This window comes from Pinus tabuliformis, chromosome Q (assembly GCF_031772625.1).
Source record: "Pinus tabuliformis cultivar Carrire ecotype Pingquan chromosome Q, CPIR1, whole genome shotgun sequence".
NCBI classification, from domain to species: domain Eukaryota; kingdom Viridiplantae; phylum Streptophyta; class Pinopsida; order Pinales; family Pinaceae; genus Pinus; species Pinus tabuliformis.
Genome location: NC_142296.1, coordinates 322,575,958 through 322,589,206, shown reverse-complemented (window position 1 = coordinate 322,589,206; position 13,249 = coordinate 322,575,958).

Here is a 13,249-nt window from a genome sequence, read left to right as displayed (position 1 = left end):
CCAACCCATTCTCCACTCTTCCTTATGCTTCTTATCTTCTTTCGTCAACCCGAACTGCCAATTATGTTTCCCTTTGATCGGTTGTCTTCATCCTCCATTGCTTCTGCTCTTTCCTCACTCAATTGTCCCTGCTTCTTCTCACCACTCCTCCACGACTGACAGTCCTCCTTTAGTCTTCAGTCTTCCCTCAAATTTCATCTCCGCAGCCTTCTGATGACCACTTTTGCCACTTGTCAGCAACCTATTTCTCAGCAAAATATCAAAACTAAGGCCCTAACAATCGACTATCAAGTTGTAGGAGTATTCATGCCTTTATTTCACAAGTCCAAATTCATATTCATTGTATTAATTTTTTATTAAATTTATCTTTGTATAGTTATGATAGGGCCCTTATAATGTTGTGTGATCCAACAAAACACTTCAAGGTTGTTGAATTTCATGCTCAAATAAATTTAGAATGGTGGATTGTCTTTGTTTTCATTCCATTATTATTTCATATTGCGGAGTAATTCATTGGCACATATTTTAGGCAAAACTGGATTTGGGTGTGCACAATAAACAAGCCTAAATGCTTTCTTACAATTATATTCCAAGGACTATCATCAAAGAAAATCATTCTTTGTTGATCAACATTTGCAAGGTTAGGAGCCTACTCCATAACCTCTTATGAGGGATTTAAAATTATTGGTATCTTCATGATTATATAGTTAGCAGTATGTGTATGACATTAAGCTTTCGACCAACCATGGTTGTCCCATAAGTTCAATATAACTCTTTGCTTAATTATGGAATTCTCCTTATTTTCAACTTCAAGTTTTTGATCCACAACTTAGGAGGAGGATCATACTTATGAAACATGAGATATATAATGGTGTGACACTATACAAGAGGCAATCATAATACTCCTTTGCCACACTAAAATTTTCCATTTCTAGTGGAGGATCAGAAAGAAGTGCATGAAAAATTCATCTCTTTGTAAATTGGATTGATATATCATCCAAATGTGAGCTGAAATACTAATTAATTCTGAGTATTGGCAACACATTTAACATCAAAAATATTGGTAACATAAAAATAAATAAATAAATAAAATAAAATAAAATAAAAATAAAAATTAAGTTTTCCTATGCATATTTTGAAAGAGAGTACAAGTGGGTATCTTTTCATGTTTTGAGATTTAGAAAAGGGATCAAATTAATAATTTATTAAAGTTACTAAATACTCTAATATAATCTAATATTCATGATACGGTAAAAGCCAACAAATCCACTCTCTCCAACATTCTAATCTATTTACAATCCTTGTAGGAAAAAAATGAATTTCTCCAACTTGAGTCACAACTCTAAACAAGATAAATTACATCAAAAGAGTCAACATTCTGAAATGGTTCTTGTTTAGAGAAATTATATTTCTAATTTTGAGAAAGACTCTTATCAACAACCAACACATGATTAGATTCAGGAGTAGATTCACATGAAGATGTAGAATTTTAGCTTACACTTCCCAAGCCCATCATCATACATTTGGTAAAATTCATCAACAAAAAGCACAAAACCTATTTTGGATATGAAAACGATGTGACCTTTCACATTCTAGACTTGTCCAAACCAATCTACTTTCTGAGCATGGGGTTTCTTCAAGATAACTCATCTTCGCCTACTCCAAATCTTATTTAGATGATCAAGTGCAAAAAAAATTATCAAATTGGCCACATGAAATATTAGTGTTTTGTCCTCACCCTTCTGAGCATTGTGGAAAACATACTTATCATTCAGAAAGATGTTCCAAACACAAGACTCTTGCAAGAGAAATGGTTCACCTTGGATAGTTTGCTTCTTGGCAATGGTCTTCAACATCTAAGAATATATACCAGTCATACCACAGGGTTCTTCCTCATCTATTGACACATCTTGCAATGGATATACCTTCATATTCTCACCCTATATATAACATGCGAGGGGAATCGATAGTCAGTTAGTAGTTTCAAATTCATATAAAGTAAGCCTAAGCCATAGCCTGAACTAGAGCTTATGACCAATCAAAATATCCAAATTTAGACAAATCCAGAGCTAGAGTTGTTGCCAGAGATAGGCTTATGTTCCATGAGAACGATTTGGTTGGTGTCTAGCCTTAAACCACCACTAGTAGAAGAATTTGACTTCTACTACCTATTTCATCAGTTTGTGGTCATATTTAAACCATCATCAGGGAGCACTTCAATTTCATAGAAGACTTCATGTTTTGGCCAGATTCAAAATTTTTCTAGGAACTACTTTGAACGAAGTTCCCGATTTGAACCACCACTAGTAGAATACTTCAGCTTCTACTACCTCATTTGGTTTGTGGTCTTCCTTAAACTACTATATTTAGAGAGCACATCCAACCATTAGTTTTTACACACCTTTGTATTCCAAATATCTTCTTGGAATCACATACAACCCTTTAGATTAAGGGGGTAATGTTGGACACCTAATATGTTAGGGTTGGTGTGGAGGAATGCGAGTAGTCACAAGGAGTCCAAGGGACCTTGGAAGTTGAATCCAATGGTCACTAGAAATGTATACATGTACCATTTGAGTAACAAATCCTCACATTGTTATATAACATGTTGTCTATTTTCATTTGTTTTCCAACACTCTGGATCCCTTAGGCTAAACCTCCTCTCAACTTAATGAGGTAAATATTTTCCCAAGAAAAAAGAGATTGTTTTATTGCTAGCAAAGATATGCCCAATAGGATGGATGGTTGGAAATTAATTATAGAACAAAAAAAAATTTAGGGTTACCTAAAGTATAAAAAGGTATAGAGGGGTAGCTTGGAGAATCGATTGAAAAAGTACCATGTAGCCTTCTAGATTAAGAGATATGAAGGTCCAATAGATGAGCTTGATAGAAAAAATTGTAGTAGGTCTTGATAGTTATTGGACCTAAGAGAATTGTGAACAAGTGCAGCACCCAATTATTTGGTTGGAAGGTGTTATGCTAAAAACATAGGATCCTAGAGATATGTCCTTGAATTGTTGGGTGAGTGTTAAAAAAGAAGATCTTAAATTTGGCCAAATTGATATATGTTCTCAAATCGTCCATAAAATATTCAAGAAATTAATTAAACGTGGCAGTCTCCTTGGTAGTATGAGCACCCATTAACATAGTATCATCCATAAACTATTGGTGGGAAATAGGAAGATCATCCCCATATAACCACAGTCCCTTAAGTTCTCTTTGAGATACAATGGATTTTAGGGTTCTATTAAGACCTTCATTAGCAAGGATGAAAAGGAAAGGGGAAAGGGGATCCCCTTTCTAAATACCCCTAGAATAATTTAAAATAAAAGAGGGAGAGTCATGGAGGAGCACTTAAAATAATACATAAAAGAAAGGAGAGATTGCCTAATTGGTCCAAATATCAAATAAACCAAATTCTTTTAAAACTTGATATATCTAAGACCAATTGAGTTTATCAAAATATTTTGAGAGGTCAAGTTTAATTATAATACATGCCTTCCTTGATTTCATTAAGAAGTGGATGACTTCATGGGCGACGATCATTTCATCCAATATTTTATGACCTTCCACATAGCTATTTATTCCAAAGAGATAAGAGCATGGAGAAAAGGCTCAATCTGTTTGGTGATCACTATTGGAAATATTAGAAATACTGAGATGCAAGGGGGGTGAATCAATAAGTAAATAAACTAGTATGCAAGAGATAATTAACAAGAGTGCATTAAATTTACATGGAAAATTTAATTATTTTGATAAAATCATAATTTATTACATATACATGAGGGGATAACAATATCTAAAATTTATGAGCCCAAACTCAAAGGAGGCTACAACCCCTTGGGATTTATTCAGCTACAACTCATAAGGAGCACCAATAGGAAGGAGCATGCAACCCCCTGGAACACAATCTTCAACAAAATTGTCCAAAACTACTTTCAAAATCTCTTCAAATATGTCCATAATCTAGTCTTCAAAATATATCAATGCTCATGTGCAGTCAATGGGTCAATGACACTTCAAATTTTCTTCCAATCCTTCTCAAATCAGCCTTCAAGTCTGATCCAAATCAAACCAAAACTTATTGTCTAAATATGCTTCAAATTATGTTCATTTATTGTCATCAATCCTCTGTCCATATTTAGCCAAATACTAGCATTATAGTTATCATTGTAATTATTTTCTCATGGGGTTTCCTTTAATTTATAGCTATTTAATATCCTCATATAATTTTGCATACCAGAGACCTTGATGTACTACAATGCTAAAAAAAACGCATCTTCTTTACCCCTAGTCTTTGTTCTTAATGCCATCAAATTTCTCCTCATTTTAGTCTCATTCTGAGTTCTGAGTTTTGTTACATCCTTCATAATGTATTCTAATTTTTTGTCCAAATAATTCAAAATATAGCTCAAAATATTATTTGTTGAGTCGTTGTCCTTTTCTTCCCTTACATTCACTTTTTCTTAATCCTTATGGTTGTCTCAGAGCTCGTCACATTTAACCAAGTTAATGTCACAAATGGGTGCACATTGGCAATAAATAGTGGGAATGAGGGGGTTGACCTGTTTTATAAGGATCCAACTTACCTAGAACGAACAAGTCCTTGAATAAAATTTATTTTAAAAACTTGTCTTTTAAGGGAACCGACTTGTATTTGCAATTTGAGGCAACCATGAATTGTAGGCTCTTGACACCTTCTGTCAAGCCCAATTTGTGGGAAATTTCTTCCCAACAAAATCTCAATTGTCCATAAACCACAAACTTCATCGAGTTTCCATTTGACAAACAAAAATGTATTTCTTAATACTCTATAATTATCTATAGTTCACACCAGAAAATTCAAAGTTACATTTTCTCATAGAAAACTATAACATTCATGCTGAATTGGATGCATCAATGCAATATTTAATGAAATATTTCTATTACAGTAATTAAAAAAACTTGAACATCTCTCCAACCAAGAAGAAGTAGAGGCATGCAACATATGAAATGGTGTGATAAGGGCAACCAATTGTTGATGTTATTGTATCCAAAATCATGTATATTGACAAAAAAATACAAGGGCATCTTAGGGTTACTTCCAACTCATCAGTGGTGAATTCACCCTTTAACATCAATGAAAATGTTTTGTCCAAAAATCACCTTAGGAATGATTTTGTAGATAACATTGCAAATGAAAATCATCCAGAAACTAATAGGATCATTGACTTGATATGTTTTAGGAACCAAGCCAAGGAAGGTGGCATTGAGGGCAGGGAGCATTGAGGTTTTTCTTCTATACTATTCAACTAACTCCGAAATTTCCTAACCAAAAAGGACCAATGTACTTGAACGAAATAAATTTTGAAGTCTCTAGATTTGGAGCTTTATTTTAAGGCATATTCTATCCTTTGTAACCACCTCCCACATTTCAGTTTCTAGCCAATCAGAGTTGAGGGCTTCTAATACATGACTCAACCTCCTAATTAAGTTAAGTGGAATAACCTACTTTACCTTGTGACCTAGGAGCCAATCCACTCCAAGTGCATAACCAACCCAGTGTAGACTCCCAACTTCTCACTAGTGATGACATGGATAGCATAGACTGAAAAGAAACGAGGTGAGGGCTTCTAATACATGACTCAACCTCTAATTACAGTTAAGGAAGTGAATCGACAACCTAAACTTTAGTGGCCTTCTTGGGAGCTACAGGACCCCTAGGAGCCAATAAACCACTCCAAGTGCCATAACCCTGAGTTAACTTTCCTTTTGAGTGATATAGACTCCCAATTGCTTGCATAACAAGGAAATATAGTGACTGTAACTCTCTAGTTGCATGGATAACCCCACCTCCTAGCGACTGAAATCTAGATTTCCCAATTTTGAGCATGCAACCCCGGAATCTGAGCCACTATTTCAAGGCTAGGATCTAGACCTCTTCCGAGAACCTCATATAACTTTCTAGAATGAAAAATGACACAAGTACAAAGCCATTAATGCAAAATTTAGTTGATAACTTGACCGAACTAGGCCTAACCATGACAGTCATTTCGCCAAACATGTAGTAAACATGAAATCTACAAGTCATGAATGCATATTTGAACATAGGGGTATTATACTTATCTGAGAATCATCAAGAAGGTCTAATTTACTCTCATAATATCTATAATAACATATATTAGGTCATGCATTCAATAACCATTCATTTACCAATCAATACATGATAAGAGCCATAACTGGAATATGTCATAAAGCCATGCTTATAACCAGCATATAACCAAATTAAGAACAATGATAGATCAACCATCAAATCCACATAATAACAAGTACATTTTCTCATAAAATACAAGAGGAAAATAGCTCTTATTAACAAATGAAAAATCCAACCAAGTCAAGGACTTCCACATACCACTCGACCATAGATTGGGTTGAACCAAATATTTCTTTCATCTAATCACCCTTGTGTCATATTCCAAGCATGAATGTGAGATATCATGCGATAAACTATTCCATAAACAACCAATGGAATCCGTAGGTTAAACCAACCCCACCCTCACACTACCGTGATCTCACATAAACTGGTCCTGATATCACAAAACCAAACCAAGCTTGGATGCCTTAGAATTCCCTCACGATCCCTTGAGGAATTTTCCTGTCTCCACCCACATGTTGAGGGCTTACAGGAGAAAACCATCTCCACCCCAAACCCTTGGGATTCTCTTAAGACCACCTCATCCAGATCCAAAACCTTCCAGAAATCTAAAGATCGATCAAGAGTGAATCCAATCACACCATAGCTATTCAAAAATTGAAAGGCAAGGTTGAAACCATTGTCAAACCAGGAAAAACTCATTCCAAGGACAACAAATGGACCAAATACACACATGCATGTACCATGCATACCAAAAATAACAAGGAGATCATACATGCAACTTGATACATGCAAGTAATCTTGTTGTAGCTACTTGATCCAACTCTTCCTCGCTTGATCCTTGCCCTCCTTGGCTTTCTTGTCCTTCCTTTTTTTGTCCTTGTTTTTCTTTCCTTTCTTTCTTGCTTCCTCCTATTGGTGCTCTTCTCCTCTTTGAAACCAATTCCAAAACTAAACTGACAAAAGGCTCCAAATTGATGCTATGGTACCTTTTTATTATTGATGCCTCTAATTTTCTCATTTTTCCTCTATTTTCCTTAAATTTATCCTCACATGCAACCTATGACCTTCATCTCCCTTTTCTCCTATTTTCTTTTATTTTCATAAATAAATGCCAAATAATGCCTTTTTTCCTTTTCAAAGCCTTTTCCAATTCCTTTGCCAATTTCCTTAGCCATAATAAACAACAAGTGATGCCCACTAGGATGTTTTTCCCTCCATTTATCTTGGAATACATATCTTGTGACCTTGGTCTTATATTGCCTTTATTAATTTTATTACATGTACTTTTAACCAGGCCTATTACATACCCCTCCCCCTTAAGGGGACACCATCCTTGGTTTTATATGACACCAATGACCAACGAATCATAGAAAACCAAAACACACTGCCCATGGAGACTTATAACTCAACTCATTGCAGTATTTACAATGAACAATTTTCTCAAAGAAAAACCATCATGACAAACATGACAACATGAAAACCATACCACTTATTGGAGCTTTATAACACATCTCATTGTGGTATTTACAATAAAAACCATACATAAATATGTACATATACCAAAAAACGTATTTGCCTCCACCGAAAAATAATGAAGGAAACATAGCCTGCATCTGATTAGCCATCTCCCATGTAGCTTCATAGGGCCCAAAGTGCTTCCATTGCACTTTAACTTGCTCAATTGCTCGATTCTGGAGTATGAGTTTTTTTTGTTGCAATATGCACTAAGGTTTCAGCTAGAATTATCCTTTTGACTCCACCTGTAATACAGACTAGTCAATCACATGATTAGCGTCATTCACAGATCCTTTAAACAATGAAACATGGAAAACATCATGGACTTTCACTATTGGATGCAGTTCAAATCTAGAGACCATTGGTCCAATCCTCTCAAGGATCTTGAAATTCCCACGAAACCAAGGTGCCAACTTAGCACAATATCCAATCCTCAAGGATCTGTTCTTTGTCTTGATACACAAATAAACATGTTCCCCAACCTAAAATCCTTAAATTCTCTGTGTTGATTAACATAACTTTTCTATCTATCATATGTTTCCTTTAGATTCTTCTTGATAACCTACATTTCTTGTGCCATCTTTGTCAACGTGTCCAGTCCAGTCAACACCTTCTTCTCTGGATCACTCCATGTGATAGGAGTATTACAACTCCGCCTGTAGAGTGCATCAAACATACTCATCCTTAATGACTCCTAATAACAATTATTGTAAGAAAACTCCACCAATGGAAGATACTCCTCCCACCTCCTTTGTTGGTGCATGAAATACATCCTCAACATATCCTCTGATATCCTATTGACCTTCTTTGTATGTCCATCTATCTGTTAAAGATAAGTTGTGCTAAAGGCCAACTTTGTACCCAAACTTGCAAATAGCTCCTTCCAAAACCTGGAAGTGAAATTGCAATCTCTATATGATATGATCTTCTTAGGAATACCTTGTAATCTCAGTATCTCCCAGATGAAGATCTGAGCTACCTCATTATTTGAATTATTAGTCTTCACTTGAATGAAGTGAGTTACCTTGGTAAACCTATCAACCAAAACCATGATGGAATCATGCTTCTTCGATGTCCTTGGAAACCTGTAATGAAATCCATGGAAATGACCACCCATTTCTACTCTAGAATCAGAATAGAATATAACAAACAAGTTGGGTGCTTACACTCATCTTTCACCTACTGATAGTCCAGACATCTAACAACAAATTTTTCCACTTCCTTTTTTGAATTTGGAAAATAGTAGAACTTCTTTACAACTATCAACGTCTTCTGATATCCTGGATGACCTGAATACGTCTTAACATGGAACTCCCCCAAGATAAGCTTCTTAATCTCACTATCATCCAACACATAAACAATGTCCCTAAATCTCACCAAGCCATCTGTCGTGAGATGAAAATCCACATCCTGTTCACTTGTACCCTACTATAACGTATGCTTAAGTTGTTGATACTTGTCATCATATTGTCCTACCTGTAAGATCTAATCCTATAAATATATCCCATAAGAGCTCACAACTGCAACATGTTTTACATGCACTCTCCTACTGAGAACATTTTCAACCTTGTTCTCCTTTCCTTTAATGTATTTGATCTCAAATTCAAACTCACTGAGGGTAGCCAACCATCTAGCTTGCCTGGAATTCAGATTAGGTTGGTCAAATAGACACCTCAATCCACTATGGTCACTCATGAGAATAAAACTCTCGACAAGAAGATAATGCCTCAACATCTTCAAGGCGTGAATAACAGTTTCTAAATAAAGATCATGAGTCACATAGTTATGTTCATGCTCATTTAGTTTCCTTGACTCATAGCACACCACATGTCCCTCCTACATCACAAATTCATCAATTCCTCTCTTGCAAGCATTTGTACACAACACGAACTCTCTATTTGGATCTTCAATATTTAGAACTGGATCATTTGTAAGCAATTGTTTCAACTGCTCAAAACTAGTTGCACATTCCTTTGTCCATTCAAATTTATTTCCTTTCTTCTACAATGATGTAATAAGATAGAAAATATGTGAGAAGTTCTTGATGAACTTCCTATTGTAACCTTCCAACTCCATGAATGATCTGACCTCATCCACATTCCTAGGAGCTTCCCATTCCATGATAGCTATGATATTTTTCGGATCCACTGTTATGCCTTCCTTGGAGACAACATGTTCCAAGTAATGTACCTTTGTCTGAAAGAAACTAAATTTACTAATCTTGGCATACAAATGATTCTCTCTTAGAAATATCGACACTACTGCCATGTGCTTTGCATGTTCATCCTCATTCTTAGAATATATCAATATATCATCAGTGAATAAAATCACAAACTTGTCCAGATAAGGACGCAACTCATTATTCCTCAAACACATGAAAGTATATGGAGCATTAATAAAACCAAAAGGAACCACCAAAAACTCATAATGCCCATACCTAATCTGAAAAGTAGTCTTGTAGATATCCTCTTCTTTGATGCACACTTGATGGTATCTTGATCTTAGATCAATCTTTGAGAACACTGCTTCTCCCTTCAACTGATCAAACAAGTCATCAATCCATGATAAAGGGTACCTATTATTGATCGTTACATTACTCGGCTGCTAGTAATCAATGGACAATCTGAGAGTACCATCCTTCTTCTTCATGAAAATTACCAATGCACCCCAAGACGATACACTTGGTATAATGCATCCCTTGTCAAGAATTTCCTTCAACTACAATTTCAATTCTGCTAACTTTGGAGTGCTCATCCTGTAAGGTTCCTTTAATGTTGATGTTTCTCCTAGTACCAACTAAATAGGAAAGTCCACTTCTCTATGAGGTGGTAACTTTGAAATCTCTACTGGGAATTGTTGAACCTTAGGATTACCCTCTCCTTGAAAGTTTTTCTCACCTTTTTCCCTCACTTTCTCATAAGATTATAGACCCCAATCAATGATAAATGCTAAGTTTGGTCTTAAGGAAAGAATTAAAATGATTGCCATATTATATTTTCATGTTCTTGCTATTTGAGTATATTTTTGCAATTTAGCTACAAAATGCAGCTTATTTTGCAACTAACTATGGATTCCGTAGCTACTCTCATGGTTTGGCGGGTTCCAGGTGTCAAATGAAGAATTGGGTCACATGGGAATTTCTAGAATCATATCCAAATGGATTCTATCCTATTCACTCGGTCCAGATCAACAAAAAAGTGAGCCTAAGATCACGGTCAAAGATGGCGTCAAAATACGTTATCCAGAAGTAGTAGGACTCTTGATTCGCTATTTCATAGGAAATCAAGAGTCCAACAATCCTATTGCAAATCTAATTCGAATTAGACATTTGTAGCAAGTTTATCTCACAAACAGTTATGTTATTTTCCTTTAAATATCAGTTACATAGAATTGAGAAACAGTTCAGAAATTAAGTGTTAAATTCAGGCTTTTTGTTGATACTTTGTATTTAGACTTCATTTTACCATAATATAAAGTTCGTGTGGTGAATGATTAGTTAAGAGCATCCTTAACTAGCTATCAGTCCAGCCAAATCAATTGCAGAGGGCCCCTCCACTGGAGGAGGTTTTTCATTTGTTGTTTTTAGTTCAATTTCCATTACTTTGTTTTCAGTAAATCTATTTTCTAATTAGGAAAATATTTTATTCTAGTTTTTTATCAATATCATAGTGATAAATCACAACTGTGTAGCCTTGTTATTCTAAGATATTTCATGGAGAAAAAAAACTCTGTTTCCAAACTGAATTAAGATTGAAGTGATAAGAATACACAGTTGCTTAGTTTTTTTACTGTTTTGTCATTCATTTTCTTAGAATAGAATTTTCAATTAACTGTGTTAATGGATGTTTTCAAAATCCATGTCAATATGATGATGATCCTAAACTAAATGGTTAAATTTCTAATTCATATAATGATTGAAATTACTCAGTACATTGTTATTAGCTTCCTAGGAACTTAGGAACTAAGGCATAATTGACTTCTTACACAACACTTCAAGAGGGTAATGCTTCACATTTGAATGTTGGAGAGAGTCAAAATTGCATTAGTTGTTTACAGTTATTTTTACATGCTTTCACCTTTTTTCTTTCAGATTCTCACTTAGTTGCATACTCTGCTTATTTTTCTAGGACGTTAAAGTACATACAGTTGCTTATACTCCATCTCAAGAAGATCATACTTCATAATTGAATGCTAAAGTAACCAGAAGTACTTTAATTGATTTCATTTTCTGTCTTTACTTCAAACAAACACTGCAATTTCATTTTTGGTTTTAAGAATTAGATCCATGGATTAGGACTAATGATAAGATAAGATAGATGCTTTGTTTTCCAAATTAGGTTCTAACTAGCCAACAATTTTTGGTTTAGAGAATTAGATTAACTTAGGAACATTTCTTTAGATTCACTTAAATCTTCTCATAGTTTTAGGTTGAACATTCTTAGACATCAAAGAATGAAAAACCCCCCAAAACAACATAAAATACAAAACAACGAAGTAAGAAAAGGTTAACTAAGCACATATAGTGCACCACACTTCATCAGTTTACAAACCTCAGTTGATAATTTATGCAAGCAATTTAGGAAACTAAATTTACTAAACATTTCGGCACCGTTATCGGGGAAGTATAATTAGGTAACCTCATCTTACATCTAAAAAAAATGATATGTGTAGAGAAAGAGACTCTAGGGGTAGATTCATAGCTAGAGGCAGGAGTTTAATTCCTACAACACCACTTACTCCACCAAGACTAAGAAGAGATACACCTCCATCTCAAACTCATATTCCACATTTTACTAGCCATAGACTTCCTGAAGTTTTAAGGTCAAAAATCCAATTAAGAGGATCTCCTACTTCATCCACTGAGGCAGTCCTAGAGGAAGAAAATCTTGGATCTCCAATAGAAGGAGTAACCTTTTTCACCTCTACAGGGGAACATATTTTAGTTGAAGAATTAGAAATTCCTAGTGGAGAGGAAGAAAGAGAACCCTTCTTCAATACACCATTGATAGAGGAACCAGAGGAAGAGCAATTAACCTTGCAAGTTGAATCTTATATTAGCTCTGAAGAATCTATAATGGCAGGAAGAGAAGGAGAAGAAGAAGTTATAAATGGAGAAAATTTACTATTTGGAGGAGGAAGAGGTGGAGGAAATAGGGAAGTTGATAATTCTTTTGGATTCCCTATAGTTGATGAAGATACAAATGCCACAATGAAAAATATCTCACCTTCTGTCCTCCCAAATTTCCATGGATTAAAAAGTGAAGATGAAACCTTTTTATTTGAATTTGAAGTCTTGTGCAGAACTTATTATTATTTACAAGACTCTCAAAACTTAAGTTGTTCCTTCAACATTAAAAGGAATCTACTCTAAAATGGTTCATGGGGTTGCTCACTCAGTCTATAGGACATGGAATGACATGAAGAAAGAATTTTTGGAAAGATATTTGGATTATTGCAGGCCTATCAATAACAAGGATGAAGTGTTTAAAACTATGCAAAAACAGGATGAAATTTTTGGAGGATTTAATTGAAAGATTCAATATAACATAAATAGGAAAAAATGGAGAACTTAGATCAGGATACTTTAAAAGCTATT